Genomic DNA, 9705 nt, shown 5'->3' on the forward strand with positions numbered 1-9705 from the left:
TTTAGGTTCGTCGGTACAACCAGGGTGAGATTGGACCACCAAGGCCACTAAAAATCAAGTGGGGCACCTCCTTGGAATGATCACAAGCCCAACCGCTTACGTTGTATCCGAGTCACGGCACCAAATTTGTTACAGAGTTTTATTAAACAAAATACATCACCGAATAGAAAATTTTGGCAATTTATTCGGTAGCAAGGTAGGAGCAAACACAGCGCTGGGTGACAGGGGAGTCTCCGCTCCGCAACTGCCGCACTTACGGCGAGTTCCAGTCCCCCTTTATAATCTTCGTCCTCTTGGTTGACGCCCTCCCTCTCGAAACTTCGTGACGCTACTCTGCGCATGTGTACTCAGTCTCTCCAGGTCTCCCCTGCCTCCTGTTGGTCACAGTGACGAAGATCCCCGGATGGCAGCCTTGGTCCCGCCCCGTGGGCATACCCATGTACACAGAGTATGGCTCCATGGGTAAAACTAATCAGGATGTGCATCCCATTCTATCACACTTTCCACTCATGCATCCACCTGGTGTCTGAATTCTAATCATGTTTTTAGATTAATCAGAATACTGTTCAGAGTTCAGCAGCCTGAAACAACCTTACGGTTGTTGACTTTGTATTCTTAGTGTGGGAGGTCTGCATGTTTGATAAAATTAGTTCATGTATGTGCCATAACTTGTCAATTTTTAACATTTTTTAAAACTCTTCTCCTAAATATGTTGCCTCATGATAACTGATGCAAAGATACTAATACAGAATGCTGAGGGTGGGGATTCTCTTCCACTTCAGATCTTCCTGACACTCAAATTCAGCTTGATTGACTTCCCCACCCCCACCCCCTCTTCATTTTTACAACTTTTCCTGTAACTGAGACAAATTGGACCTGTCAGTTCTTATATCTGCTCTCTGATTATCTTGAGCAAAGTAAAGGTTTGTTTTAACTTACTCTGTTTAATGGGTTAATGAGGATAAGGAATAAAGAAATGCAAGTAAGTGGTGTCATCCTGATCTCAAAAGGCTTGTAAGTGAGGAGTTAACAACAGTGAAAGACTCCTCATTGTAAACAGAATCTTCCCATGCTTATTTGAGCCTGCTGCAAATTTTTGCAGGACTTGGGCAGAATACCCATACTTTTCATGGCCCTCGTGAATATGATGCTGACATTGCTATTCTGGTTTAGAAGTAAAGCAGCCAGCCAACCTGTGCATTCAAAATAAGTAAGATGCCAATTCTTTTAACATAAGCTAGATATTAGTGGTTATATTACTTCTAGGTGTCATGTGTAAAGTAGAATTAAGTCAGCTGCTTCAGTCTCAAGCTGCGCCAGGGGAAGTTTAGGCTCGAGATGGGGAGAAAGTTCTTCACTGAGAGAGTCATTCGTCATTGGAATGTGCTGCCCAGGGAGGTGGTGGAGTCACTGTCCCTGGAGGAGGTCAAGAGGGGATTGGACATGGCACTTGGTGCCATGGTCTAGTCATGAGGTCTGTGGTGACAGGTTGGCCTTGATGATCTATGAGGTTTCTTCCAACCTTAGTGATACTGTGATTTGTCAGCTTTCTCATACTGTCAGCCATAAAATTAGCCCCAGAAAACACCTCTTTTTTTTTTTTTTTTGTGGGGGTGGGGAGGGGCACTTAAGAGCTTCATAGTAGAAATCAAAATTAGCAGGAACTTGAGACTAGTTGCAGCATTGAACTAAGCTTTAGTGGGCAGGTTTTGCTTCTGAAAGATGAATCAAAAAAATCAGTGCCACTTTTCGGTACATAAGTTATCAGATCTGTTCAAGCAAAATACCCCACAGTGCCAAGCCGTTCTTACTGCCAGCTACTTGGGGATTTGTAGGGCTAAGAAGCCAATTTCAGGTTTAAAGATTGTCTGCTGAAAACATGTTGCTTTTATCTCTTTATAGATGTTTTTTTAGCTCTAAAATAAAATTTAAGTCAGAGGGAGGTAGCTCCACAGGTGCAGGTGAGCAACTGTATGATATGCTCAGAGGTTTGAAAGCAATTTGGCAAAACCACAGAAAAGTACCCAAGTCACTGAACTTTTGCCATGTAACCCAGGTAAGTATACAGCTTGTGGAGCTTAAACTACACCTTATGTCTCATATGTGTTGGTAACTACTTTCTGTTTGCCAGTCTGATCTGGTTCTGCTCATGTTTGTTTCAACTCTTGCTGTCCAAATCTGACTTAATGCTTTCTGTGTAGCATTTTGTTATTGCTACCTAGCTGCTTCTCTGATCACAAGACAAGTAGCTTTTGCATTTAGCAAGACTTCACCACCTTTTTGTTTAGCTTGCTGCTTGAGGTTATTTCTTGCTTCCATCCTTTACCAGCTAACATCCTTAATCAGTGCTTCTGTGCTTCTATTTTTACATCTGAGGGGTCATATTTCCCAAAACAATTTAATTTTTCCTTCTTCAAAAACATTCTGAAAGCATCCTTTTGCTGTGATGCTTAGACTCACAGACTGGGATTCCTGAAAACTTCTTTCTCTGTTGATGACTACTTCCCGCTTCTGTTTCTGCCTGTCTTCATTTGTCTATATGTAGCTTCACAAGGAATGTCCAACAGAAAAAAAGCTTTACTGTTAGGATGATTACCAACTGTGAATTAAGATCAGCTGAATGTATCAACACCTGCTTTTAAAGCTTAGCAGAAGCTGATCAGGTTTCAAGTCCTGAGGATGGACTTAGAATAGAATAGAATAAACCAGGTTGGAAGAGACCTTCAAGATCATGGTGTCCAACCTATCATCCAACAGCACTAAACCATGCAACCAAGCATCCTGTCAAGCCTCGCCCTGAACACCCCCAATGATGGCGACTCCACCACCTCCTCAGGCAGCCCATTCCAATGGGCAATCACTCTCTCTGTGTAAAACTTCCTCCTAACCTCCAGCCTAAACCTCCCCTGATGCAGCCTGAGACTGTGTCCTCTTGTTCTGGTACTGGTTGCCTGGGAGAAGAGACTTCTATAGGAGAAGTCAGTTCATCAGTCCTTCATCAGTTGGGTTATCTGTGAGAGCAGTTGACCTCCCTAATAGAAGAAAAGCACTGTGTAGTAGGAAGATGCCTTCTGAAGACTTGTAGCAATGTCACTGGAAATCTGAAGACTTGAAACAATGTCACTGGAAATCTCTCCTGTAGTGTCAAGTCTGACTTGGGAATTCCTGTTTCAAGGGTTTTTCTGTTTTCTCAGACTTCTGGAATTTAAGGTGAGTTGTGGTGAAGTTGAGGTTATGTTACAACAGTATTAGGTGTTACGAGGACCCTACCCTTGACCTTTAAAAGGTGGAAACATTCCAATTCATGAGTTCTCTCATGATGACCTTGGAAGTTCCTCTCATCTATAAACACAGAAATGCTGATTTTTCTGGCCTTCTTCAGGGGACTTCTGGATTCTGCTGGGTAGTTACTGGCTCTCTTCAAACAAGTGTTGTTCGGAAAAAATTGCTAAATGGGTTCTACTTTTATCACTTCAAAAAATGCTGCAAAGCTTCAGTGGAAGAAATTGGCAGAAGTTCATAGAATGAAAATTCTTAGCCTTAGGAAATACAGCAATATTTTCAGTAGTTAGCATTCAAAACTTTACCCAAAAAATGTCTAGGTGTTACATTCCTTTCAAGAGTAGTAGTTTTTGCTGGGGGGGAGGATCGAATTGTCCTTTTCAAAGAAAATGTGCTACAAGAGAAACTGGTGGAAACATGCCACTGTGTCCATGTTTATTTTAGCCACTTTGGGGGGATGTGTGTGAATTTCTAGTTAGCATTTAGAAGTTAGTCAGGAAGTTTGAAATAAATATACAGAGATTGAAGTCTTTTAAAACATATTTGCCACTGTTTTTGTAAGGAAACATCGTATCATCCCCATCAATTTCATTCTGTGAATGTTTGTTTTGGCAGGTTACTCACATGCAGAAAGGTAAGGCTGTCTGCTTAGTCTTGGACAAATCTACCATACTTAATATTTGTTGTTCTTAGGAGGAACTGGAGAATGCGCTCAGGTTTGGGGTCTGTTTGCTTTGGGTTTTGGTGGTGTTTTTTTCTTGTCATCTTCAATTCATAAGCACATCTGAATTTAATGGTGCAAAAAGGATTTTGGCCTGGATGTGTAAAGTAGATGTATTATTTTTCTCTTCTAGTGTGTTTTCAAAGTAATGTATCACTTTGGGGAGCAGGGAATGCCTGAAATTAAACAACATAACTGTTTCCAGATCTCCAAAACTGGCATTTAATTTTGAGTGATACAGGTGTAGGAAATACTCTGCTAATGCAAACAGTGTGGGGCGTGATCGAGTGTGATGCTTTACAAAAAGAACTCCATCTTCACTTTTAATTGTGGACATCATTTTTTCATTTTACTTACTTGGTGGGAAATTTTTAAATGGTGAAACACTCTTTTACATTAATCTCTTTATTCCCATTTGTCCTTACCTTAAGTAAATTTCATACTATTGCTTCAGAGATCACAATTATTGCATTTAACTTCCCACTCCACTTAAGAGAGAGAAATCAACCTAGAAACAAGAGTAACTGCAGCAATTCTTTTTTACATGCAGGTACCATATTTCAAATGCTGTTGCTGTGAGCTGAAAGGAAAGAGAAGTTTTATCTTGTTCATGTAATTTCCAATATGCTCTCAGTAGCCCCTGTGCCTTGAACTGCATGAAATAAAAATGTCTGGGTGAAATTAGGGAAAAGAAGAAAAAAAAAATCCCAAATCATAGTCATAGTATCAGCCAGAGTTGGAAGGGACCACAAGGATCCAACCCCCCTGCCATGGGCAGGGACACCCCACACTAGATTAGGCTGGCCAGAGCCTCATCCAGCCTGGTCTTAAACACCTCCAGGAATGGTGCCCCAACCACCCTCCCAGGGCTTCACCACTCTCATGGTGAAGAAATTCCTCCTCACATCCAGCCTGAATCTCCCCACCTCCAGCTTCATTCCATTCCCCCTATAGTCCTATCACTACCTGAGATCCTGAGAAGTCCCTCCCCAGCCTTCTTGGAGCCCCCTTCAGATACTGGAAGGCCGCAATTAGGTCACCTCAGAGCCTTCTCTTCTCCATACTGAACAGCCCCAACTCCTTCAGTCTGTCCTTATAGGAGAGGTGCTCCAGCCCTCTGCTCATCCTCGTGGCCCTTCTCTGGACACCTTCCAGCACATCCATACCCCTCTTGTAACAGGGGCTCCAGAACTGGACACAGTACTCCAGGTGGGGTCTCACCAGAGCTGAGTAGAGGGGGAGAATCACTTCCCTTGACCTGCTGGCCACACTTCTCTTGCTGCAGCCCAGGATCTGATTGGCTTTCTGGGCTGCAAGTGCACACTGAGAGCTCATGTTGAGCTTCTCGTCCACCAGCACCCCCAAGTCTCTCTCCTCAGGGCTGCTTTCCAGCCAGTCACTGCCCAGCCTGTATTTGTGCCTGGGATTGCCTCGACCCAGATGCAGGACCCTGCACTTGGTCTTGAACCTCATGAGGTTGGCTTGTGCCCACCTCTCCAGCCTGTCAAGGTCCCTCTGGATGGCATGCCTTCCCTCCAGTGTGTCTGCTGCACCACACAGCTTGGTGTCATCAGCAGACCTGCTGAGGGTGCACTCAATGACACTGTCCATGGCACCAACAAAGATGTTGTACAAGACTGGTCCCAGGACTGATCCCTGAGGGACTCCACTTGTCACTGGCCTCCACTTGGACATGGACCCATTGACAGCCAGTCCATCAAGCCAGTTCTTTATCCATCTAGTGGTCCAATGGGTATTATGTTATCTCTAACTTAAAGATGCTGTACAGATGTCTTTCTGTTCGGCCTTCAGTACCAAAATATTTGGAAGATCTGCCTTTGAAATGCAAGCTGGTTTTGTTTCATGTGCTGAACTTGGTACTACAGACTCTAGACAGCATAGCAGAGATAAAAGCATGAGAACTATGAGAGAGTGCCTCATAATGAAGGACAGGCACTTGCTTTCATTATTCTTTGGGTGGGGAGAAGATAGGTGATGAATGTGTCCTGCAATAGTTGTCACTCCACTATTTGAGAATGGGATGGGGAGGGGTGGGGCGACAGGAGGGTGTGCTTTCACTGCATTGTGTGAATAATTGCTGAACACTTCCTTTGCTTCACTGGTATGCACAAACCAGGTACCTGAAACTTATTTTATGCTGGTATATAATGTGAGATATGGCACCAGAAGATCCCACACAGCTCAGTGAATTCACTAAGTTCAAAATGGAAAGGCTTGCATTCACAGTATCACAGTATAACTAAGGTTGGAAGAGACCCCAAGGATCATTGAGTCCAACCTGTCTTGGTAGACCTCACGACTAGACCATGGCATCAAGTGCCACGTCCAATCTCCTCTTGGACACCTCCAGGGACGGTGACTCCACCACCTCCCTGGGCAGCACATTCCAATGACGAACGACTTGCTCAGTGAAGAACTTTCTCCTCACTTTGAGTCTAAATCTCCCCTGGCACAGCTTGAGACTGTGTCCCCTTGTTCTGGTGCTGATTGCCTGGGAGAAGAGACCAACCCCTTCCTGGCTACAACCACCTTTCAGGTAGTTGTAGAGCACTTCAGGCAGTGCTTTTTTCGCCTTTCACCAGGCAACGTTTTCACCCTGATGCTTGAATGCCTGACACTTCTGGAACAAAACTTGTTTCAGATAGTGTGCAGATATTAGTACTTACATTTTTAGCAGGTTAGGTAACTGATACAAAGTAAGGAGAATTGTCTTCTATTTCAGTCCCTGTATACTCAGGTGACTTATGAAAGTTAAGTTCTGCTACCTGTGTCCACACTGAATAGCACATACATCCTTGAAAATTGCTTCTTAGTGTTGTGAAATGCTTCCTTGATGCGGAGGTCTAGTTTCTGCTGGCCAGAGTGTCCCTTCTATGAACCTTGCATGTGCAGATGTTGCTTTGCAACATGCCATGGTGGTACCCCTAAACTGGAGAACTGGGGGTTAGGGTTGTTTTTTCTTGGGGGGGTGTATATTGTTCTTTGTCTTTTAGTTTTGGGGGTGTGGGGTTTTTTGTTGTTTGTTTTTTTTTTTTTTTCTGGTAGTTTTGAGGTTTGTTTTGTTTTTACAAGCTAGCTCATATTCCTGTTGCTGGACCATTGTGGTCTGGTGTGTAATTAATGAACTCTGTTGGTTCACTGTGAAATTAACCAAATGAACCAAGTCAGCCATTGTAAAAGCCTTGGGATGCAGTTCAGTACTGCAGAGTGATTCTTTCTGTGGGAATACTGGAGCTATCTGGTCTGAGCTGAGCTTTTTCAGCAGGAAATTATTTCAGGGGTGCAAAACCTGAGTAGATTTGATCATGAAATACCTACCACCAATTCAATATGTGTGACAAAGCAAATTAGTTACAGGAAGGCCTATATGTGTGCACTGGTGGAGACAGGAGGAGTAAACTCAGTATATTAAGCTCTGAAAAACAGCACAGTTTGTATAGTCTGGCAATAGAATAAGAATAAGAATGAGAATAGAATTAACAAGGTTGGAAGTGACCTTTGAGATCATCAAGTCCAACCTATCATCCAACACCATCTAATCAACTAAACCATGGCACCAAGCACCCCATCAAGTGTCTTCCTAAACACCTCCAGTGATGGTGACTCCACCACCTCCCTGGGCAGCACATTCCAATGGCCAATCTCTCTTTCTGGGAAGACCTTCCTAACATCCAGCCTAAACCTCCCCTGGCACAGCTTGAGACTGTGTCCTCTTGTGCTGGTGCTGGTTGCCTGAGAGAAGAGACCAACCCCCACCTGGCTACAACCTCCCTTCAGGTAGTTGTAGACAGCAATAAGGTCCCCTCTGAGCCTCCTCTTCTCCAGGCTAATCAACCCCAGCTCCCTCAGCCTCTCCTCACAGGGCTGTGCTTGACGTCTCTCCCCAGCCTCATTGCCCTTCTCTTGACACCTTCCAGCATCTCAACATCTTTCCTAAACTGAGGGGCCCAGAACTGGACACAGGACTCAAGGTGTGGCCTAACCAGTGCTGAGTCCAGGGGCAGAATGACCTCCCTGCTCCTGCTGTGGTCATGCAGCAGTCATCCCTGCAGTCAGAGGCAGAACACATTATTTCGTACCTGATCTCTCCTCCCTGAAAATCCTGTCATCCTTCCCCATGAGGAAGTGTTTAACAGACCAAAATTTGCTTCTTAGCTATTATTCAGAGATTAAATTATTGTCAGAGATGAGAAAGGATAGGTGTGGCTTGCTATGGGGTGCTGCCTTTTGCTAAACCAAAGGATGGATGGGTGGTCATGGCACTACAATGCCATTGTAATGTCGAGCTTCTGCATGGCTTCCTGTTGGGCTGCCTAGCTGTGCTGCCTGTATCAAAAATTTACCATTGCAGAGATCTTTCAGTAACATCAAATCACCCTCACATTTACAGGCATAAAGACTTCAGTAACAGTCTTTCAGAATTTAATACTATGCTGAACATCCCTAGCTCATCCAAGGGTAAAATCAAGATCAGGGTTTCTCACCAGCAATGGTTTTATGGATTAGACTGAAAAAGAACGTTCTTTGAAAGCTGACATCCTCTGGGACAGAAATGTGATGGATGAATGCTGTAAAGGGAAGAGTGGTAGCAGTGTAAATTGAGCAGAGTGCAGTTCTGTGAGCTTCCTGGAGAGGCAACAAACCTGGAGTTTACATTAAAGTAACTAGGGGAGGACATCCAGACAAAGTCGACTGCATGCTGCTGCTCATGCAGGTACAACTGCAACAAATGAAGGATGACTTGATTTAGAGCAGGATGAGAAACTCAGTCAGTTTCACGTATTATGCTTTTATTTCAGCACTGGACACGGGGATCTTTCCCAAAGGCCTGTGTGTCTACAGAGAGTTCAGTACATGTTGATATGCAAAAAGTTCTCTATCTGAAATGACAGAGGTGCGTTGATATTTCACAGAAAATCCAGGTGTTTGCTATCTGTACAAAGGTTATCTATCTAAGAATAGCAGAAGTATTTCACAGAAAGTCCCGGTTCCTGTTTGATCTTCCCTTCTTCAAGGTCCATCTGCCCCCTCCTGTATTGGAGCCAACCATAGCAAGGGGAGTTCTCTGTTGCTTTTGTCCTTTCATTGAATTGGCTGTCCCTTGATCAACTCTCTGCTTGTGTTAAACTCGGTAATTGTTTTTAAAGACTTTCCTGCTCATCTTCTCCAAGGATTTTGTACTTCCTTACATCCAATAATATATTCCTATACTAGATTTTCTTAAATAATTTCCTGTTTCTAACTCATGCCTAAGGTTCTCACTTTTATACTTCTGGTATGATTCCACACTGCTTTTTCCAGTACACATAACTACCTTAATCAAAACTAATATAAATATTATTAATATGGTAATCATTACAATTCCAACCAACAACTGTTTAAGCCAGAAAATGTTGGGCATCTATGAGGTTAATTCTTCCCAGAGGTTTGAAAATCTGTATGATGTATCATCCTTGCTCACCTCATGTTTTGTCCATCAGTTTTAATTTGTCCTGACTTATCATATGATCATAGAATGAATAAGGTTGGAAAAAATCTCAAAGATCATCAAGTCCAACCTCTCAGCCAAGACCTCATGACTACTAAACCATGGCTTCAAGTGCCACATCCAATCCCCTTTTGAACACCTCCAGGGATGGTGACTCCACCACCTCTCTGGGCAGCACATTCCAATGGCTAAC

Source organism: Dryobates pubescens, chromosome 16 (assembly GCF_014839835.1).
Source record: "Dryobates pubescens isolate bDryPub1 chromosome 16, bDryPub1.pri, whole genome shotgun sequence".
NCBI lineage: Eukaryota > Metazoa > Chordata > Aves > Piciformes > Picidae > Dryobates > Dryobates pubescens.